We start from the raw sequence: 22903 nt of genomic DNA, 5'->3' as shown, positions 1-22903 counted from the left end.
CGATGGGAGGTCGTCGGTAGCAGCAGGCGGTCTCGCAGATAGCTAGGCCCTATGCCATGGAGCGCTTTAAAGGTGATAACCAACACCTTGAAGCGCACCCGGAAGACCACTGGGAGCCAGTGCAGCTCGCGCAGGAGCGGTGTTACATGGGAGCGCCATGTTGCTCCCATCACTACCTGCGCTGCTGCATTCTGGACCAGCTGGAGCCTCCGGGTGCTCTTCAAGGGGAGCCCCATGTAGAGAGCATTGCAGTAGTCAAGGCGAGAGGTGACGAGGGCGTGAGTGACTGTGCACAAGGAATCCCGATCGAGAAAGGGCCGCAACTGGCGAATCAGGCGAACCTGATAAAAGGTCCCCCTGGTAACAGCCGTCAGATGTTCTTCCAAAGACAGCTGCCTATCCAGGAGGACTCCCAGATTTCGAGCCCTTTCAGTGGGGGCCAAAGACTTGCCCCCAATAGTCAGTGATGGAGTCAACTGACTATACCGGGATGCCGGGAGCCACAGCCACTCAGTCTTGGAAGGGTTGAGCCTGAGCCTGTTCCTCCCCATCCAGATCCGCACAGCCTCCAGGCACTGGGACATCACTTCAAGGGCATCGTTGGGGTGGCCTGGGGTGGAGATGTACAGCTGGGTGTCATCAGCGTACTGATGGTATCTCACCCCAAAGCCACGGATGATCTCACCCAGCGGCTTCACATAAATGTTGAACAGAAGGGGTGAGAGGACCGATCCCTGCGGCACTCCACAGATGAGAGGCCTCGAGGTCGACCTCTGCCCCCCTGCCAACACAAACTGCGACCGGTCGGAGAGAAAGGAGGAGAACCACCGCAACACAGTGCCTCCCATCCCCAACTCTTCCAGCCGGTGCAGCATGATACCATGGTCGATGGTATCAAAAGCCACTGAGAGATCTAATAGGACCAGAACAGAGGAACAACCCCTGTCCTGAGCCCTCCAGAGATCATCCACCAACGCGACCAATGCCGTTTCTGTGCTGTGCCCAGACCTGAAATCCGACTGGAACGGATCTAGATAGGATGTTTCCTCCAGGAATTGCAGAAACTGTTGCGTGACCACACTCTCAACAACCTTCGCAATGAAGCGAAGGTTGGAGACAGGACGATAGTTAGCCAATATTGCCGGATCCAGAGACGGCTTCTTGAGAAGAGGCCTCACTACCACCTCTTTCAGGGCAGCGTTTAGACCATTACAGTTAATTTCTACTTTTTGACAACAATGGCAGGAATGGGGAAACCCCGCCCCCACAATACTCCCTGCTTCCTCTCCTGTGAATAGATCTTCCTTTTCAATTATTTTCATTAGACACAAAACCTTTATTTTTGTGAGAACAGTTAAAGACTTTTATTGCTGTTATTATTATTAGAATATATGAACCATCTGAACATTTCGGTGTATCAGAAAAAGTTTGAACTTCATCCTTCGTCCTCTCCTTTTTTAAAATTAGATTATTCTAATTATTTGTTAAATTCATATTCCACCTGGACTCCCAATGACTCTGGGAAATCACAAATAAGGAAAATACAACAAAAAAATAGACAAGAAGGGAGAGTGAAGGTGGAAAGAGTGAGCAAAAACTGATTGGGAGCAAAATAAATAAACCTGCATAGTTCAAAGAAGGACTTTATTTCTTCTCACCAAATAACCAGGTTTTCAAGGCTCTTCAGAACATCAGCAGGATGGAAGCTACTGTTTCTTTTAATAGGCACCAGGTTAGAAACTAGGAGATAATGAATTCTGATCCCACTTTAGGCATGAAAGCCGCTGGGTGACTTTGAGACAGTCAGTCTCAGCCTGACTCAACTTATAAGATTGTTGTGGAGAAAATAGGAGGAAGGACTATTGTGTATTGTTCCGTGCCTTGAGTTATTTTTAAAGATAAATAAAGGCAGGAGATAGATAGATAGATAGATAGATAGATAGATAGATAGATAGATAGATAGATAGATAGATAGATAGATAGGATAGGCAGGCAGGCAGGCAGGCAGGCAGATGATAGATAGATAGATAGATAGATAGATAGATAGATAGATAGATAGATAGATAGATAGATAGATAGATAGATAGATAGATAGGATAGGTAGGCAGGCAGGCAGGCAGGCAGGCAGATGATAGATAGATAGATAGATAGATAGATAGATAGATAGATAGATAGATAGATAGATAGATAGATAGATAGATGATAGATAGATGATAGATAGATAGATAGATAGATAGATAGATAGATAGATAGATAGATGTAATATATTGTAAATGCCATCCCTTTCTTCTCAATAAACATTGCTAAAGAGATACTAAAGAACATGGTTAGAAAATGGGAGCACCTCACTTCCTTTCTTGCAATATTCTCAGTGCAAAACCTTGAGCAAAAACCAGGAGGCTTTATCTATGATGGGTGGACTAACTAATTCATTTCTATTGTTTTCTAGTTTGGAATAAATAACATTCTTTCCTCATTATTTTGTGTCAAGACACCAGTCTTGCAAAGCCATTGATATTAAATAGGGGGAAAAATGTCAGCCTTCATCACATCCTTCTCCCCCCTCTTTTTTTCTTCCTAAACATCAAAAATTATAATGACTGAAACACATTTGCAAACTCTATAATATTCTTTCCTTGGGAGTTATTTCTAACTAGCTTTCATTTGCAATTCTGCATTCCCATTGTGAGGTGGTTACAGAGGAATAGTGTTTTAAACCAAACTTTTATTGCTTCAAAATGTAAAAAGGTCACTAAAATGTTTTACTCCTTAGTCAGTGCCTCAGGGGAAAGCCCAGCTCTTATCATTTGTCAGTAATGAATACTTTAAGATGCTCCATATTATGGTCAGACAAGAATGCCTTTTACCTGGTCTATAGGGAAATTCAAATAGCTAGTGAATGAAGCAAGAGATGCTTGAAAACTCTCTCAGAAGCTTTATCACAATACATCACTGAGTACAAATTTCTTTACTCATGACATAAAGATGCATGTTATAGATGTAAGCATGAAGCAAAATATATGTAATGGAAAGGAAATATGGCTTGATGGAAACCAAATTTTGGCACATTTAGCCAAATCAGAATTAATTTGGATCAATATCTTAAAAATATGCTACTTGAATGGTAGCTCCGCTGAGTATTGAAATGTATATACCTAGATATGAAATAGTCTATAATTGAATCAAAAAAATTATGCACACATCAGAGAGATAGATACATACTTCTGAAATCCCAGCTGTTCAGGACTAAAAATCATTTTCTTTCCCTTTCTTTCTACAAAGCAACTTCAACTGGAGAAAAAGAAAGAAAGGTCACAGCCTTGAGTAAACTTTCCCAGTCTTTCATCCCGTTTTATGACATTTTCATTACCTTTGTTCAGATAGCAAAGTTATTGAAATGTGTGTCACGCAGCTACAATGCAGTATACAGGGAGCTTGTATGTCAAGGGTTTGGTTAACATTATTACTTCCCCAGGATATAATCGCAAGCTTTAATACATATTTATTTTATCCCAAGACTAGGAAATAATATGATCTGAAAGCTGATCCACCAAGCTTGCACACTCTCGGGATGAAATCCTGGTGCATTTTCTTCTCTGCAGAATGCATTACCTCTTCTATGCAGTGCTTATGTCTGGTCCCAGAAGACCACCAATTCATGAATGTTTAAAGACTGCCCTGCCTGTCCAGTGCTATATGAAGATATTATGAAGAAAGTGGTGGTAGCAACTCTTTCTTTCTTTCTTTCTTTCTTTCTTTCTTTCTTTCTTTCTTTCTTTCTTTCTTTCTTTCTTTCTTTCTTTCTTTCTTTCCAAAGAAAAATTGACTTTTAATCATTTTTTAAAGTCAGTGCTTATATAATATTATGCGACAATTTCAGCATCGGTTATATCGAGCACATTCAGCATCGAGTGTCTGCAGTTCCTTATGTTTGCAGAAACATATCCTGTTCTTCTCAAAGTCACGTTGTTGTTGTTATTTTTCATTGGAAATTCTGAACTTCATTTGTGATTAACTTGATTACTTGACTCAATGGGATATCAGTCTAAACTAATTTCAGTTAAGAGGAAAAATAAGCCAAAAGGGATAGATGAAAGTGTGATGCTCCACCAATTGATCCACAGGTACCGTATTTTTCGGAGTATAAGACGCACCGGAGTATAAGACACACCTTAGTTTTTGGGGAGGTAAATAAGAAAAAAAATGATTGGTGAGTGGATCGGCCTCCCGGAATACCCCCAATCAACTGTTCCCAGAGGTGAATTTTAGCAACAGGTTCATTGGTTGTGAGCTCTGTGCCTTGCTTTTTTGCTTTATTTTCTGCCTCTGAAACTTCTGAAACTCTGTTTCAGAAAAAAACTTTTTTTGTGCCTCTGAAAGCCTCCGAAACAGAGCTTCAGAAAAAAAAAAGGCTTTTTTTCTGAAGCTTCTTTCAGAGGCTTTTATTCTGAAGCTTTTTCAGAGGCTTTTATTATGAAGGACTATCTGTACTCTGTTCAATCTCTTTTCTTTGGTATTGGTATGTAGATTAACCTCTTCCGATCTGTTGGTTATTGTGTCATTCTCCAGATTTGTTAGCATGGTTTGGTTAGAACCTTTACTGATTCTTCTTTTGTTGCTTGCCATATTATTTTAGATAAAAGCCTTTCAGAAGCTTTTTTTCTGAAGCTTCTTTCAGAGGCTTCTTTCAGCTTCTGAAATCTTCATTTGTGAGGCTGAGCGGGGCTACATTTGGAGTATAAGATGTACCCAGATTTTCACCCTCTTTTTTGGGTGAAAAAGCTGCGTCTTATTCTCCAAAAAATACGGTAGGTAGATTTTTTTTAATTTCCTGTAGTGGAATAAACTGTTCTCCTTCTTTATAGAGTAGGAGTTTTGTGATATGGATTCCAATCTAGCATAAATAATTGATAAATAAGATAGTGGTGAAATCCTCCTTGGATTGCCACTGGTTCTCTGCCCGTGGATGCGCGGTGCGCACCAAAAGCACTCTGTGCATGCAACTGTACAGCACATGCCAAAAGCACTTTGCATGAGAATGCACAGTATGTGCCAAATGTGCACTTCACACAGAAAAGGAAGACTTCACTAGGTAAGTAGAACAGCGAGGGGGTGGAACAACTGTGCTGCATGATTTAGCTTTGCTAGAAAGCAGGATTTCCTGCTTTCTAGTGAAGCTAAACTGTGCAGCACAGCTGATCGTCAGAAATACTGGTTCGGATGAACTGGTAGCTTTTTTTAACTACTGGTTCCATCAAACCAGTAGCTTTTTTAACTACTGGTTCGGGTTAACCGGTAGCTAACTACCAGTTTGCCTGAACTGATAATTTTTATCACTACTGGTTTGCCCGAACTGGAGCGAACTAGTAACATTTCACCCCTGTAACTAACCTTTCTGCCTATAATGCCCTTTATAAAATCAAAAAGTGCTTCTTCACCTGTTCAGCCTATGCTTGATACTGGTGATTCCTAACTTCTTCAACATTTGGGTCTGTGGTAGGCATAGCACTCATACTGGATTGAGCCAATATTTCCTCAGTGTTAACTGTCTCTTCATAATTTCTCTCTGGACAAGGGGAAGAAATTGAGACTGAAGTCAAATGCTCCATACAATTACTCCTTGCTCTCGCAAGACAGCAATCTCCAATAGATTTACAGCTTTGGTAGATGACAGAATAGCTGTCTTGCTCAACTCATAGTCAGTGTCCTTAAAGATGAAGAGTTCACATATTCTTTTTTTTTCTAATCACTTTTAGAAACTGTTTTTTAAATCTCTTTTTAAGTTCTAAGAATCTTTAGTTCAAAAGGTTTTATAGCATTGGGTATGTTTCCTTCAATCCTAAATTTTAAATACAAGTTTAAGGGCTAACATTAAAAAAAAAAAACCAAAAGTTTGATTAAAACCTTGATTTTAGAAATGGATGGCAGGTCCAGATAAATTTGAAATAAGGTTTTGGAATTTATAAAGAATCCTTCCTATTGGAAAATGCTTTTCGTTTGAATTCTTAAAAAAATAAGACTTTAAAAATTGGACATTAAAGATTATAATTCAAGAAGAAAAGCACTTTAAATTGATAAAAATAGAATGGAACAAAGTATTTGAAAATTGGATATATTGAAGATATTTTGGAATAGTAGACACAAAAATTATGATAGGAACAGCACCAGCAGTGCCCAATTTCAAAGTTCTAAACAATTAACTTCAGTTGTTTAAACTAGATATTAAATAGCATTGTGTATAATGCAGAACCTTTTGGACATGATAGGTCTTTGGCATAGATGTTAAACAATAGTCCTCTAAAAACACCATTTATTTATTATGTATGTATGTATGTATGTATATATGTATGTATGTATGTATTTATGTATTTATTTAAATTTATTAATATGTCCTCAGGGAGAAGGATATTGCAAGGATCCCAAGATAAAGACTCATCAGAAGGTTAAGAAGGATACAATAATTAATAATAGAAAAAGCTACCAAAAGGTCCAAAAGAACTAACAAAAATCATTCTCACAGCAACCTCTTTTCAGTGTAGATCATCTATTAAAGCCATCAAAGCAGTATCAGTAACATATCCCATATGAATGCTAATTGTAATGCATCCAGATAATTAGTTTTCTCCAAAAGGATTTGAAACTATGGAACCCTGTTTCTCAATCACCTTCTCCAAAAATGGACTATTTGAGACTGATCTATAATTACTAAGGTTTTCTGGGTCAAGGGAGAATATTTTTTTTTCAAAAAAAGTTCTTATAATTGCCTCTTTTAAGCAGATGGTAACAATATATCCCACATTTCATGATGTACTGATTACTTCTCTTAACCATGAGATTAATCCCAAATTGGTTAAATTTAATAACAAGTCAAAGAGGCATCTGCCCATATATCACTGGATATCCTCAAAAACTGCACATTGAAAAGAGTTCCAAGAACAGGAGAAGCAGATGCCAGGGTTACTTCTTTATGACCTACCCAAATACTAAAATCCAATTTAAGGTCAATCCAATTTACTCAGTTGGCAAAAAATAATGAAAAATGCTGAGGGAGGCTTTGATTGTTCCAGTTTTCCCTCTTCAACAACTGGATGGAGGAAATACTTCATTGCTCGGAGCTCCGGAACAAGCTGATTTGATTCTATTAACGGAAAACAATTATTAAAGGAATATAGCTTAGAAGCAATAAAATATCCTGTTTTCTCACCTAAGTAGTTCCAGACAAGATTGAGACTGATAAGTATGGGAACAAAATGGAGGTAAGAGGGGATTGGGTGTGTGAGATGATGAGCATACTGCATTGCAAATCAAAACACAAATCAGTTTTAAAGGTAGTCACTAGCACTGTTCAAGCTAATATAAAATAAGATGCAAGTGTCTGGGATGCAGCAAGTTAGATCGGCTAGTGTCCTCTTGTATTTTTCTCCTTACCTTTACAGTCTTTCCTACATCCCACACTATTTTAGTTACTATCAGTCCACTGTCATTGGTTATCCACTGTGATTCATTATAACTTTAGCAATAGCAATAGCATTTAGACTTATATACCACTTCACAGTGCTTTCCAGCCCACTCTAAGCTATGTTTTTACATTGTCAACATATTGCCTCCAACAATCTGGGTCTTCATTTGGAAGGATGGAAGGATGAGTCAACCTTGAGCTAGTAAGGCTCGAACTGCTGGCAGCCAGCAGCCAGCAGAAGTAGCCTGCAGTAGTGCATTCTAATCACTGAGCCACCATGGCTCCTTCAGTATATATGGTATATGGCATACCTAACTAAAATTGAGGCATCTAAACATTAGAGAGCCTTTATAGTGACATAATATCATGCCCTCACTTTAGCTGTCCTTGAAATTCCTTATGCCAAGAGAAAGAAATGTCTCTGTGACTTTGGAAACACAGAAACAATACAGCTTAGGACATGACTGGTGGGTAATTCGTCAATTTGGATTCCAGGATGAAATTCAAACTGGCAAGATGTAAGTCAACTTGTATCTTACTGTACTATTGCATGACCATAATAATAATTCTAACAATAATCTTACACATAATGTCATGAAGTTCTCATCTTACTTAAATAATTAACACGTGTGGGGGGGGAAGAGGGGTAGATTTAATTTATTTCATCTGATCTTATTAATGTTTATGGACACAATTGTTTATTAGTCCTCTTGTTTTCCTTACAAATTTGTAAATAACTCATTTCTCAAAGATATTGTGGTTCACTGGTTCTCATGTGTCATTGCTTAGTGTATAACTGTTAATGAAGATCTAGCTAGATTTTCACTGCAGCAATAAAAGTGCATAATAAGATATTTGGTTCAACGAAATAGCACCAGTCTCTAGGCAGTGTGAAACCATTATTGGTATGCATCAATACTATTAGAAAATAACCATTTTTAATGAATAACTTTGTTCAAATTCATCTCCGAAGAAGTTGTCTGCTTTTTTGTTATGAAGATTAGCAGATACTTTGTGAGTATCTCAAAAAATCTCACAAACCCATAGCATGTAATAATTACTAAACTACCCTGTATACTCTTTAGACTTTTTCTAAATCCTCATTATCTGAAATATTTAAATAAATCCTATAGGTACAAAATTCACATATATATGTTTTACATATATATGCCTGTGCAGCCAGCGCTCGAGTCGGACAGCGAGGAGGCTGAAGAGGATGTGTTACAAAAGGCAGAGACTCAGCCAGGGCCTTCAGAACCTCCAAAGGCTCCTTCAAGTGAAGAGAGTGAAGTGGAGGAGCCTCTTCTCAATGCTCCGGCACACAGGGTTGCCAAAAGGCAGGAGGAGGTCTCCTCGAGAGTAAGGCTTGGGGTTAATTGGCCACTCCCTTAGCCTATTTAAATTCGCACACAGATAGCAAATGTTGCTGGAAACAATGTTTTGGTCCTACCCAGAGCAATTTAAAAGTGAGTTTTTGTTACAGCTTGGTTTCTGGGCTGATTGCCAACCCTTGTCGGACTTTGTTTAATCTCTGTAATTCATAGCAGGCTGATAAGGACATTTGTGGTTAAAGCCTGCATTTTGAAAGGGGTATGTTTGTATTAAACAGAGTTTTTGGAGCTCTGTGTGTGTGCTACACTTCTTGGGACCCGTAGGTGGGGCAGAACAGGCTTTTTAAAAAATACCTCTCTGCCAATCAGGCAACTCAGCTGGGATCGTCAGAGAGTTTTTTTAAAAAATGCTTTGAAAAGCCTCTCTGATGATCAGGCAACTCAACTGGGAGTTTACCACCTCTTTGGCCAAGAGGTTGCAGAAAAAAATGCTTTGAAAAGCCTCTGATGATCCCAGCTGAGCTGCACGATCATCAGGGGCTTTTTTTTTAACTTTTAAAAACATTTTTTCTTCGGAAGAGGTTGTAGAAAAAATGCTTTTAAAAGTAAAAAAAAAAAACCTACTCTGATGATTGTGTGGCTCAGCTGGGCATGGTGTGTGTGGGGGGGGGGGGGGCAGGGATTTTTGCTACCAGTTAAATGAACCACCCACTGCCATCACTACCAGATCGGGTGATCTGGTCCGAACCGGGAACGTTTCACCCCTGCCCTTGGGAGAGTGGGGGATGGATTGGGATACTATCCTGTGTTTTTTTCAAAACACAATTACGGTTAGCTGGGAATACATTAAAGAACCTGGTGTATTAATCACCATAAATAGCATTCTGATTGCAGGACAGGTTGTCAGCTTTAGAAAGTTCATATGCGTTGTTACTATTTGGGCTTTAAACATAATCAAACTAGTCTTTTTTGGCACTGAAACTGTGTGATAAATAAATGATAAAATTGTTTCAATTTTTAAAAAAAGGAATTAAAAGGCCTGGTAATATGCAGACCTTTATAAGAAACAGTGCCATATCCCAACAGAGTCAATGAATTATTTGTCTAATACCATCAGTTCATATTGCAATGAATTTTATATATATACACATAGGCCCAGGTTTAAAAACAAAGACTGTGTAATTACTCACAGCTGTATAGTTTGTAGTTGCACTATGAAAAGAATAAATCTCTGAAAAATCTACTGTTAATGAGAATGGACTGCATAAGTGAACCAGATATACAAAAAAATGGGATAAAATATTAGTGTAGATTTGTGGCAGGTATCATTGATGTATTTCTCCAACATTTAACTTTCTGAACTTAAAGAGAACTTTTTTTGTGCAGCAAGCCTTCTCTAATTAAAGAATGTAACCCCTATAACAACTGACTATTGACATCTTTTTGTGAAAAGTTGCCTGAAGTTCAAATTTCACACTCTGATAGAAGCAACTCTTTTTTTCCATGAATGGATTTTAGTTGAATGCTGAACATAAAGTTGAAAAAGTTTGCATTAGCTGAATGCCACGGGGATTTGAACTGCCTGTAGACCTTTAACAAGGTACCAATGTTCTGACTAAAATAGAAAGCTTTCCTCATCCATATAATGCCCTGAAAATGGCGTGACTGGGTGACAAGAAGTCAAACTGGAGTACAAGGTGTTTCTACCTTTACTGGCTCATATTAGGAACTCTTACAAAAATGACAGAAATTCGACTGAAATACTTTCCCTATCATTTTATTCTTACATTGGAGTAATACTGTACCAGCAGCAGATCGACAGCAGCAGAAAGCAAGGGAGGCTAATTTCAAATGTGAAATATCTACATTTCAAATTCAGGAGTGGGGTTTTTTGGTGGGAAGAAAGAACATGGAGACCCAGCATTTATTTTAATGGTTTAGGAGTAGTGAATGAAGAGACTATGATGGTAGAGGACTGCACGTGTTCCAAGTCACCTTTTTTTTTTTTTTTTTTTGAACAATACAGTACATCACAATATCATCATAAACTGTATCCTGACAGGAGAATCTTTATGCTGTATAAGTATGGAGGTTAGGATGACAAGCTGTTCCCTGTCCACTTCTCTGTTTCTTGCTTGTGGATATCAAGCCATGTTGTCATCCTGTTCTTCTCTGCTTCTCTCTGCCAAGGGAAGAAACAGGATAACATTCCCTCAAAATAAAGAGGAAATGTTTTCAGATTAAGAATATGATCATTGACAATATTTGCCTCACCATCTTCATCTACATACAGGTATATATGCATTTGTGAGAAAATAGGTCACTCTACTGAACCACTGGATTACTAGAAGATTAAACATCCTATAATAAATTGTGTGGTAGAAATAGAAGAAGATGCTCTGAGCTACTTTGGAGATCTTTTTTATTTTATTTTTTTGCAGGTTTAGTCAGATTTTGAATATTTGGAACAACCAACCTAAACAATGTCATGCTTGCTCCTGACAAAAAGGGCAAAGAACATCACAGTAAAAAACATAGTAATGTTTTTTGTTTTTATTTTTTTAATATGCAAAAGGGCAACTTTTTCTGACTAAAATGTGTTCCCTATCTTGCAATATTTTTTTAGAAGTTCTATCATGAACTTCTCCACCCTGCCTCCATGAACAAAAAGCAAACGCTCTTCTCTCAGTGTTACTACTAGGAATAGAGCCTCCTTCTCTAATCAGCCCTATGAGACTGTGTACCATAGGAACAATGTTGAACAACCAGGAAGCTGCTGCTTAGCTCACATTTCTCCCTCATCTCTTCAACGAGCATGGTCAATTTAAAGCTCATGTGTACAAGAGCAGGTAGGTTAGCAAGGAGAGGAATTTATTTGGAATAGCTGTAGAATTGGACAGAATGCAGTCTCACGGGACCAATTTTCTTTTTCCTTTGGACTGAACTGATTAAAGGACAGGCTTGATGTTGTTAGATACCTAGTAGAGTCAAGATGGTCAAGGGCAATAGTTGCTCCACAGTAGAAATACCTTTCTAGGCTTCAAAGACTTGACTTCCATTTCCCACACTATTAAGAGTCTGCATCTGCTGCAGACATTACTTTCTGGTTTAGTCTGTGCTCTAATAATGAAGGACTTGAACATGACAAGCAGCAGGACATAAGCTGAATATGGTATTCTGTCTGGATCAACCTGAGGATCTGAAAACAAAGGAGTCTTGTGTGTCTCCTTTGGTCATAAACAATCAGTCCTTGGGCAGTTTTAAATTAAGAGCTGTACAAATTTCTGCAAGGCTGGAGTACAAGTTAAACAGATTTGACCTGGATGTTGGATGCTTTCCTGAATGAACTTGGGGAATTCTTCATAACGTGTCTTAGCAAGGTCCTGCCTGATTTACAGAATGCAGAGACTACCGGGATGATTGACACTTGATTCTAAGTACCCATTTCCTTCTTCTTATAGACTCAGGCTTTGGTTTAATGAGTATTTGTGAAAAGCTCCAAAAGGAACTTTTTGAAAAGAGTGAATGGTTAACCAAATGGTAAGTAAGATTTAATTTAACAAAGGTAGCACATTTGAAAAAACAATAGTTTGGGGGTGGAAAAATACTGGAGCTGGGAAAGGTAGAGGACAGCTGAAAGTGAGCTTTAAAAAAAAAAATTCCCCTGTAAGAACAATCTAAAATATTTGGATTTTTTTACCGTGAAAAAAGAGATGACCATTGATAGGACATATTTGAAGTATATATATATAAAAAATTAAAAACAGTAAAGGTTGCTCTTCTTGTCAAAATTCAAAAAGCAAGGCTCATTCATTGAAGCTGAAAGTTAGGAAATGTGGAACAGGCAACAGTGCAATTGATAATGGGATTTATTACTAATTTGGAAAGCTTTGAAAGAAAAACAAATAAGTTCATAAAAGTCTATTAAAGTCTATTAATTTTGAAGATTCAGCTCTACATCAGGGACAGGGGATCCTCTAATATTAGTGGTAAAATGGCACTGAAAACTTTAGATCTCTACCTCTTACTTGCAAGCCCCCAGAGACATTTGATTGGCTATTGTGAGAAGCAGGAGGAGGACCTACAGTAGGCTGGCATACAGCAGGTTTGATAGTGCTCCTTGTTCCTAAGTTGTCACTATCGGTAGATTCATAGGGGATACTGTAGTTCTGAAAAAAAGATTCATTAGAAGCTATTTGAGTCATTAAATTGGGTCAACATTTGGCAGTGGCTATCCATGGCTTAGTTATATCCTTTGTTGAATATTGCAACATTTTTCACATGGGCCTAAGTTTGAAAAATAACTGGAAATTCCAGTTGGTGTAAAGTGCAATGTACCAAGTTCATATGATATCTCTATATTTTTTAAAAAAAATCTGTTCTGGTGGCAAATTACTCTTGGACACAATATAAAACATTAATGTTGACTTTCAAAACTTTGAATTATTAAGATTGAAGAGTAAGGAAAATTCTCAGGGATGACTATCACCCTGGTCAGCACTTCTTTACCCTCCTACCATCGGGAAGGAGATATAGAAGCATAGCCAGCCACACAAACAGTCTGAAGAACAGTTTTTATCCATGGGCTATCAGACTCCTGAATGCGAAATAACATCATAACTACGTAGTACAATGGATTTGCAGGGCCGGCACAACATGTAACATGTTCACACTGGTGCAATAGAAGTGGGTGTTTTGTTAATATGATTTATTAGGTTAGAGGTTTTCTGTCTTCACTATGAGTTGTATTGTGTTGGGGGGATGCACTGAGGGAGCTCAACCAATCTCATTGTACATATGTTGTGCACTGACAATAAAGATTTGAAATTGAATTTTTTTTTTGAACTACCTAACAATTTATCTCACTTATCTGTCTTGATGTTGAGATATGCAGGAGTGGTTGTCTTGAAAATGTCTTCCACCTATTAGATATCTGTCTTTTTTGGTATGTCAGAAAGGGCTTTCTTCCATTTTCTATATGCTAAAGAATACACATTGTTGGAAGTTCCTTCATGCTCTCTGCATTTAAACATCTACATAGGCATACCTCTTTCACAAGCCTTTTAATTTATAAATTATTTTAGTATTAATTTTAATATTAAGTTTATGCTTTTAACTTGTATCATCTGTTAGGTAGGTTATCAATCTAACAAAAATAATATTTATTCAATTAATTTATTTTTATAATAAGCAACATGTAAGTTATTTAAACATAGAGGAATTATACAGTCAGCTTTTCTTCTAAAAATACATTAATCTGCTCACAATTGGGCTAAAACCCAAACAGGCTTAGGTTGGATTGATTTGGTTCTTGACTCTGAATTTCTAAATCAAATGATCAACCATTGGAATCAATTCTTATCTGTCTTACAACTACCCACTGTTCCTGGCATCTTCATTTTCTATGCATGAAAAGCCTTCTGCAAAGAAACACAGTTGAAAATTACAGTTGCAATTGCAATTGGGAGGAGAGAGAAAAAAACCATAGAGGAAACTAACACAAAAGCGGAAAGAGCTATTATTTTGTCCTTACATTCATTCACACAATGTGATCTCCTTGAAAAGGAAGCAAAGAATTAACAGCTGGGAAAGAGATAGTAACATTCCTAGCTCTGCATGTGGAACAGAGATGCACAACTTGAGGTCTCCAAATCCTCCAGTATAGTTTCCAAGTCTTCTTCAAAAAGTGCCACCCAACATATTAGAATGGAAGAATAATTAAATGGATGCGACTGATTGTGATAATAGTAATTAAGCTGGTATAATTTAAAATACACCTAAATTAAACAGAACTGAATTTTGTTCTACTCAAACAACCCATTTGTTCTTTTCCTATGAATTTTTTGGAATACAATCTCTTGCTTACTTATAAGAGCCAAGTATGCTGCTTGGTCTGAAGAAAAGTTATATCCTGTGAATTGCAGGTAGAACGTTGAGACTCCAAGCTCAAGATGCAACAAATACAATGTAGAAAGTTTGATTCTTGATCTCAAATTCAGTGTCATTAGGCTAGCAAACGTATGTAATTGACAGAGACAGATCTACTGAGCCTTTTCTATATTACATTTGCTTGTGCAATGAAGAGTGCTGCACTGCCAGCTGATGTGCTCAAATAGTTTGACTCCAGAGAAATCATGTAGAAGAGACGCTGCACAGGCAGGAGAGAAATAAAATGACACATGGGATTTCTTCATCCCTTATCGTTAATCATGAAAAAGTCTATATGTTATCCCTGGTCATTTCTAAGATGTCAGCTTATTTGTGGAATATTTGACTTTCTCTTGGATTTGGGGTTTGAAAGCCACTGGGCCATTAGAAGCCTAAACAATTGCACTGAATTGGCTCACTATAAATCTTATTTTTGCACTAGATTAGGTAAACCAAAAGTATTCCCATTGGCAATGAACTAGGTGTACTTTGGTTTATAAAATCACAAAATCATTGGAGGAGGAAACCAAGAGATAACAAATAGCAAATTGGCATTTATAAATAAAGCATTACACAAATGAAGATTATATTGCTAGCCTTTTTAGTCGATTGAAAAATGTGTACATGTGTGAGTCTGTGTGGATTCTAAAACAAACTGACCCTTGTGTCAGTTTCAGATCCTTAAATAAGACTCTGAAATTATAACTTCCCCAAAAAACAGTGATCCATTCCTAGCAATAAAAAGATGCCGTTTTACCATATGAGAAACCATATGACTTAGTTCTTTATAAACATTTCTTCTAATTCATTTTTAATTAGGCTAACATATTTTTAATCTGTAAAATATTCTTCATCTCAATAAATTGGTGACAAGGGCAGAGCATTAGTTCAAGCCATGCATTTTTATAGCATTTTTCCTGACCTGATCTTGAGGGACACAGTTCTAGTGCTGAAAGAAAAGGCACATGAATTTCAATGAGAGCATTTAGTTTGACAGAAGATTCAATTCATTATCAATCTTATATGATTCTCCCCAGGGTTGGTATTCACTTACCTTCGCTACCGGTTTGCAAATGTGAGTGCACATGCCACCTCCACGCATGCGCAGGATGTTCTGCGCATGCGCAGAGCGTCAAAAATGGGACGTGATTATGTCTGGGTGGGTGGACGGAGCCTCCCGCCACCACTGCTACCAGTTTACCCGAACTGGCTGGGTTATGCAGAATGTTTTGAAGAAAAAAATTCAATTTTCTCCACAATTGTTTTTACTGGGTATAATTAAGGGTTTTACATTGGGTGAAACAAAGTTGATATTGTATATGATAACAGCAGCGAGATTATTGATAGGTAAATACTGGAAAAATGAAGCTTTGCCCACTATCGAGGAATGGACTTTGAAGATGGCCAGTTTTGCAGAGATGGCGAAGATTTCAGCATACCTAAAAGATTGTTCACAAGAGACTTATGAATGGGAATGGAAAAAGTGGATAGATTATGTGCAGAACAAATATCAAACCAGGAAGTATCAAATAGCTTTTAATTGAAAATGTTATATTAAGATAGAAATATTTTAACTTTCTGAAGATGAAAAATCATTTGGGGGATGGAGGGGTTCAAGTTTTATATAAAGGGTTTTTTTTTGATGTGAGTATATTCTGTGGAAGTCCGGGGGGGAGGGGAGGGTTAGGGGGTGTTAGGGAGGGTGAGGTTGGGGAGTTTGGGGCGAGTTGAGGGGGGGGGGGAAATGGGGTGAAAATGTAATTGTAAAACTTTTGCAATAATAAAAAAAAAAAGAACTGGCTGAATACCACCACTGATTCTCCCCCTTCTGCGTTGATTGGGAAAGTCTATACTATATTTGGCTGGTCATGTTAAAATTCTTTACACAGTCAGAATCCCATAATTGTCAAAAAAGAATAATGCTCAATAAAGTAGAACGAGTTATTTGTTTGTACCACCTGTCTTCCTCTTATTCTCTGTTCACTTCACTGATCTTCAGTTTCATCATCAAATGGACAAATATGCTAATAACTTGATGATGTGGCATTGCTGGACTTCTACGTATCACGATCATATACTGTGTTTCTCAGAAAATAAGACCGAGTCTTATTTTCTTTTAGACTTGAAAATAAGCACTTAGGCTTATTTTCAAGGCGGTCTTACTTTTTTTGAGGTGCAGCAGGCCAGACTCAATGAGCTGGACATGCCATGGATGCACCATCGCCTCCATTCCAAACCTTCAGCGTTCAGAATGGAGGCTTTTTGGCGAATGGGAGGAAAATGGGGAGGGGAATTTTCTTGCCTGTCATCCATTCCTCAAGCTCAGCACAGACTGAGGGAAGTTGGCAGGCAGGAAAATCTCCCTCTCCATTTTCCTCCCATTCACCAAAAAGTCTCCCATGAGCCTACCAAAAAGAGTGAAAAAGCAAAGCAGCTGACTGTGGAGCTGCTGGTTTCAGGGAAGCAGCCCAACAAGCAGAAGCACTGTGCCCAGAAAGAGAAGGGCAAAAGAGGTATTTGTGTTGCCCCAAGTGGCTAGCAAGCTGCAGCTGCAGCCAGACAGTTGCCCCCCCCCCCCCAGTGCCCACATTGCCACTCATGCTGGCCACGCCCATCCCCCTGGGGTTATTTTCAGGGTAGGAGTAAAATAAGGCCCACCCCAAAAATATTAGGGTTGGGCTTATTATTGGTGTGGGTCATGTTTTCGGAGAAACAAGGTACATAGGTATACACAATCCATACAGACTGACACTTATTCAGCCATTTTCTTTTTTCTTCTCTAGTAGTAGAGAAAATTCAGTACAAAATTAAAACACTTGGGGATATTTTGCCCATATGATTCTTATTTTAAGGCAAAATGTCCCGAGCTATTAGACACATTAAAACAATACATATTACTTTTAAGTGTGAGTTTGTGTGTATATTTGCATGTATAGTGAAACTGAGGCTGTTATCTTATTTCTTTTTTTATTATTATTAAGGAATAAGTTCCACTGTACTGGGACTTGATTCTGAGTAAAGAGGAATAGGATTTCAGATACAAAGTTCATCTGCCTATCTTTAGCAAAGCAAATTCTGAGTCTGAGTGTGATCTTGAATGTTATTTAAATTTCAATTTTCTTTCTGAGACAGCAGTTCAGCAAATATTGTTCTAAGACAATCAAGTGGCATAATACCTTTGAAAATGACAAGAGGCCAATTGCTGACACTGAATGGAGAGAGAAATTAGTATTCAACATCAGAGTAAACAGTTATCCCACAGGAGCTTACAAAAGAGGCAATGAAGATCAAGATTAATCATGCAGGCAAAGAAATACCTGCCAATGATTCTGCCTTAATTATATGCAAACAGGTCATCCTTAAGTCATCATCACAGATTGCAGTCACTAACTTTTCCAAACTGTAATCATTGTTTAAAAATAAATGGTGCATATATAGTCTATTCGCAACAAATAAGAGATTATTCAAATATGCTGGTGTAGGCCAGTATTCTAGCCAATATTTTATGTGCATCTTAGTAAAAAAAAAAAAATCTTTAGTTTTAATGGTCATAAATCTTGGCCTTTGGAGCTAACATCACCCCCCTTCTGATTTAAGGGGGGGGGGGAAATAATATGTGGAAATCATGGTTCTTTCTCTTGATATATTCTTATAAGCACACCAGGTGTTGTCTGGTTTGTAGTAAAACTAAAACCCTTGCTCTGAATAGGATTCTATGAATTAACCTCTATAGTTTATTCACAGGCTGATTAATTAGATAATTAAAAACATCATTTGCATAGCAATAGCAAATTATTACAGTTTGGAAGCATTTATAAGAAGAAAATTATGAACGCTGAAGAGGCAGAGAAAGACTAGAACAAATCTCATGGAGAAATCCTACCGCTCAATATTTTGCTAGTTTGGATACATTTCTTTTCAATTGTTTTCCTTTAATTAGGATATAAATGCCAGTAATTGGGAAACATTTGAAAAGACTGTGAAGCTATGGAATCCGGAGTTTCTGAGTCATTTCTTTGCAACCTGCTTCAGCAACAGGGAAAGATCAAATATTTTCCAGTCAGTCCTCCTTCCAGTTGATTTATTCTATTTAACATTATAGGAAATTGATATCTTAAGAATGTCTTATTAATTACAGACATCTGTAAAGGAACAATAATAAAGCAAAATTTTATATGCTACTGTCACACTGAGAAAGTACAGGCAACTCCCATTATGTAATTCTTGCTTTCTAATTTTCAGGATGGGCATGTACAACTCTCTACATAACAAAATCTTATAACATCTGAAAGCATCATTCACCATTGGATTTGGGGTTTATTTTGACATTTTTTACAGCATATAATTAGAAAACAATGCTATAGCATTGGTAGCCCACAAAAAATTTGTTTTTTGTTAGTTGTGAAGTCATGTCTGACCCATCGCGACCCCATGGACAACGTTCCTTTAGGCCTTCCTGTCCTCAACCATCCTCTGAAGTCCATTTAAGTTCACGCCTACTGCTTCAGTGACTCCATCCAGCCACCTCATTCTCTGTTGTCCCCTTCCTCTTTTGCCCTCAATTTTTCCCAGCATTAGGCTCTTCTCCAGTGAGCCCTTCCTTCTCATTAGATGGCCAAAGTATTTGAGTTTCATCTTCAGGATCTGGCCTTCTAAAGAAGAGTCAGGTTGATCTTCTCTAGGACTGACCAGTTTGTTCCCCTTGCAGTCCAAGGGACTTGCAGGAGTCTTCTCCAGCACCATGGTTGAAAGGCTTCAATTCTTTGGTGCTCAGCCTTTCTTATGGTCCAGCTTTCACAGCCATACACTGCAACTGGGAAAACCATAGCCTTGACTATACACACTTTTGTTGGCAGGGTGATGTCTCTGCTTTTTAGTATGCTGTCTAGATTTGCCATAGCTTCCCTCCCCAGGAGCAAGCGTCTTTTAATTTCTTGGCTGCAGTCCCCATTTACGGTGATCTTGGAGCCCAGGAAAATAAAATCTGTCACTACCTCCATTTCTTCCTCATCTATTTGCCAGGAATTGAGAGGGTCAGATGATCCTCATTTTCTTAATGTTGAGTTTCAAGCCAACTTTTGCACTCTCTTTCCTCACCTGCATCAAGAGGCTCTTTAGTTCCTCTTTGCTTTCTGCCATTAAAATGATATCATCTACATATCTGAGGTTGTTGATTTTTCTCCCGGCAATCTTAATTCCAACTTTTGATTCATTTAGCCCCGCCTTTCTCATGATGTGCTCTGCATCTAAGTTAAATAGGCAGGGTGACAGTATACAGCCTTGCCAGACTCCTTTCCCAATTTTGAACCTATCAGTAGTTCCATGTCCAGTTCTCACTGTTGCTTCTTGACCTGCATATAGGTTTCTCAAGAGACAAATAAGATGGTCTGATACTCCCATCTCTTTAAGAACTTGCCACAATTAGTTGTGATCCACACAATCAAAAGCTTTAGCATAGTCAATGAAGTAGAAGTAGATGTTTTTCTGGAACTCCCTAGCTTTCTCCATGCTCCAACGTATGTTGGCAATTTGATCTCTAGTTCCTCTGCCTCTTCAAAATCCTGCCTGTACTTCTGGTAGTTCTCGATCCACATACTGCTGGAGCCTAACTTGTAGGATTTTAAGCATATCCTTACTAGCATGTGAAATGAGTGCAATGGTGCGATAGTTTGAACATTCTTTGGCATTGCCTTTCTTTGGAATTGGAATGTAAACTGACCTTTTCCAATCCTGTGGCCACTGTTGAGTTTTCCAAATTTGCTGGCAAATTGAGTGTAGCACTTTGACTGCATTGTCTTTTAAGATTTTGAATAGCTCAACTGAAATACTTTTTCCTCCACTAGCTTTGTTGCTGCTCTGATTTCCTAAGGCCCATTTGACTTCACATTCTAGGATGTCTGGCTCGAGCTCAGTGACTACCCCATCATGGTTATCAGGGATGTTAAGCACATTCTTGTATAGTTCTTCTGTGTAATTTTGCCACCTCTTCTTAATCTCTTCTGCCTCTGTTAGGCCCCTGCCATTTTGGTCCTTTATCATGACCATCTTTGCATGAAACGTTTCCTTCATATCGCCAATTTTCTTGAAGAGATCTCTGGTCCTCCCTATTCTATTGTTTTCTTTTATTTCTTTGCACGGTACATTTAAGAATGGATTCTTATCTCTTCTAGCTATTCTTTGGAATTCTGCATTCAACTGGGTGTATCTTTCTCTTTCTCCCTTGCCTTTCACTTCTCTTCTTTCCTCAGCTTTTTGCAAAGCTTCCTCAGGCAACCATTTTGCTTTCTTGCATTTCTTTTTCTTTGGGATGGTTTTAGTTGCTACCTCTTGTACAATGTTGCGAACCTCCATCCATAGTTCTTCAGGCACTCTGGCTATCAGATCTAATTCCTTAAATCTATTTGGAGGAGGAGGAGGAGGAGGAGGAGGAGGAACAATAACAACAACCAGATAGCTCGCTGAAAACAATAATAATGTCACTAGATAGTTTGTATATATATGGCAAAGGCAAGAGTCTGGAAAAATCTAAAGGTAACTGTAAATGAATCCAACGATAAGCTGGCTTGATATTTTCACTGATGATTCAAGCAACAAATGATGACAATGAAAGTCGTCATGTCCAACATGGATTTTTACTTGCTTCTTTATGAAGTGTAGAATGTAGTAATAATGCCCCATGTAAACTGAGTTGATTATTTGAATAAAAATTAAATTAGTCTTTTTCATGTATAAACAATGTTAAATTACCTTTACATAAGCAATTAGACATGGAGGAAGGGTGGGGCAGCTCTTGATCCATGGGCCATATATGTCCTAAGTTTAATTTTTCTGACTTTCAGCGTCATCTCACTACATATTGCTTACATTCTAAAATAGTACTTTAATTCTGAAGAAGGTATTCCTTTTCTGTAACCTCTCTCAAAAAAAACTCTCCAAACTTTATCATTTAGTTGCTCTTAGTCTCCCATACTGATGCTTTTGACTTCAAAAGTGTGACCCCCTGCCAAATAAAATAGCCTCTTCATAAATCCAGAAACTTTGCATTTCTTGGGATGGTAAGGTTAAGCCATTTTTATTATGTATTATAAAATATTCAATGGCATACTAGGCTTTCTTGTTCTGGATTTCTTATGGTTCTGCTTAATTTGCTTTTTCAGGAAACGTGAAGACAAAGTGGAGGCATCGCGCTGAGAAGAGAGAATAAAGAAGCAGCCAGAAGCAGAAGCATAGGAAAATCCTATGAATTTTCATTCACAAGACTACTACAAAATTCACGCCATTTTCATAAAACGGTAGGCAGATAGTAAGTGAGCTCCTACAGGACAAAACTTGGTTTATGTCATCCTACCTTGTGCCTTGTCCACAGGTGGCATCCTGATCATTGAAGTTGGGATGTCACCTCCATATTTTTTTCAGGGAAGCAAAATCATTACACCTCTTATCCTGCTAAACATTGGGCAGGGCAAGTAATACAATTTTCTTTTTTTCTCTTTTAAAGAGAGATAGGAAACTTTTGGGGTGAAAATCTGTATGAGAGCACGCAGTTAGTGTGCCCTCAAAATAGCTAGTCATAAATGGACTTCACCAGTACTCAACAAATGGCCATGAAATAACCCCCCCACCCAACTCTAATGGACCAGCTTTTTAAAATCTTTGCACAATTTTGTGGGGACTAAATGCATTTTTGCTTTTACGTCCTTCTTTCCTTTTTAAAAAGAAATTTTGGAAAGTGAAATATGACAAGCAATCAAGTGCCAGGGGTGAGAGGATAGAGTTTTATCAGCTTTTTACCTATTTATTTCTATTAATATTATCAGATAATGAAAAGAGTGTGTGTGTGTGTGTGTGTGTGTGTGTGTGTGTGTGTGTGTGTGTGTATTCTTTTTCACCAAGGGAGGATACCTAAATAAACCATGTCACACATAAAATGGTATCACACTGGCAGAATAAATTCATCGTAAGAGGCATGCAATACTTTTGATTTGTTTGATGCTATTCTGGACTGGCCATTAATTGGGCAAGCACTGCAATTACACAGACAGAGGCACAACATCAAACATTAGCAAGAACTAAACAGGGTCTCCCTGCAGACAGCTTTTGCTGAATATCACCTGCTGTGAAGAAATATTGAAGAGTGCTGAAGTGTGCAACTATTTCAAAGTCAAGTTGCTCCACATTGCGAGAT

Source organism: Pituophis catenifer, unplaced genomic scaffold (assembly GCF_029215685.1).
Source record: "Pituophis catenifer annectens isolate HBS135680 unplaced genomic scaffold, rPitCat1.0.hap2 SCAF_3, whole genome shotgun sequence".
Taxonomy (NCBI): Eukaryota; Metazoa; Chordata; class Lepidosauria; order Squamata; family Colubridae; genus Pituophis; species Pituophis catenifer.
Note: the sequence above shows the minus strand (reverse complement) of the source record.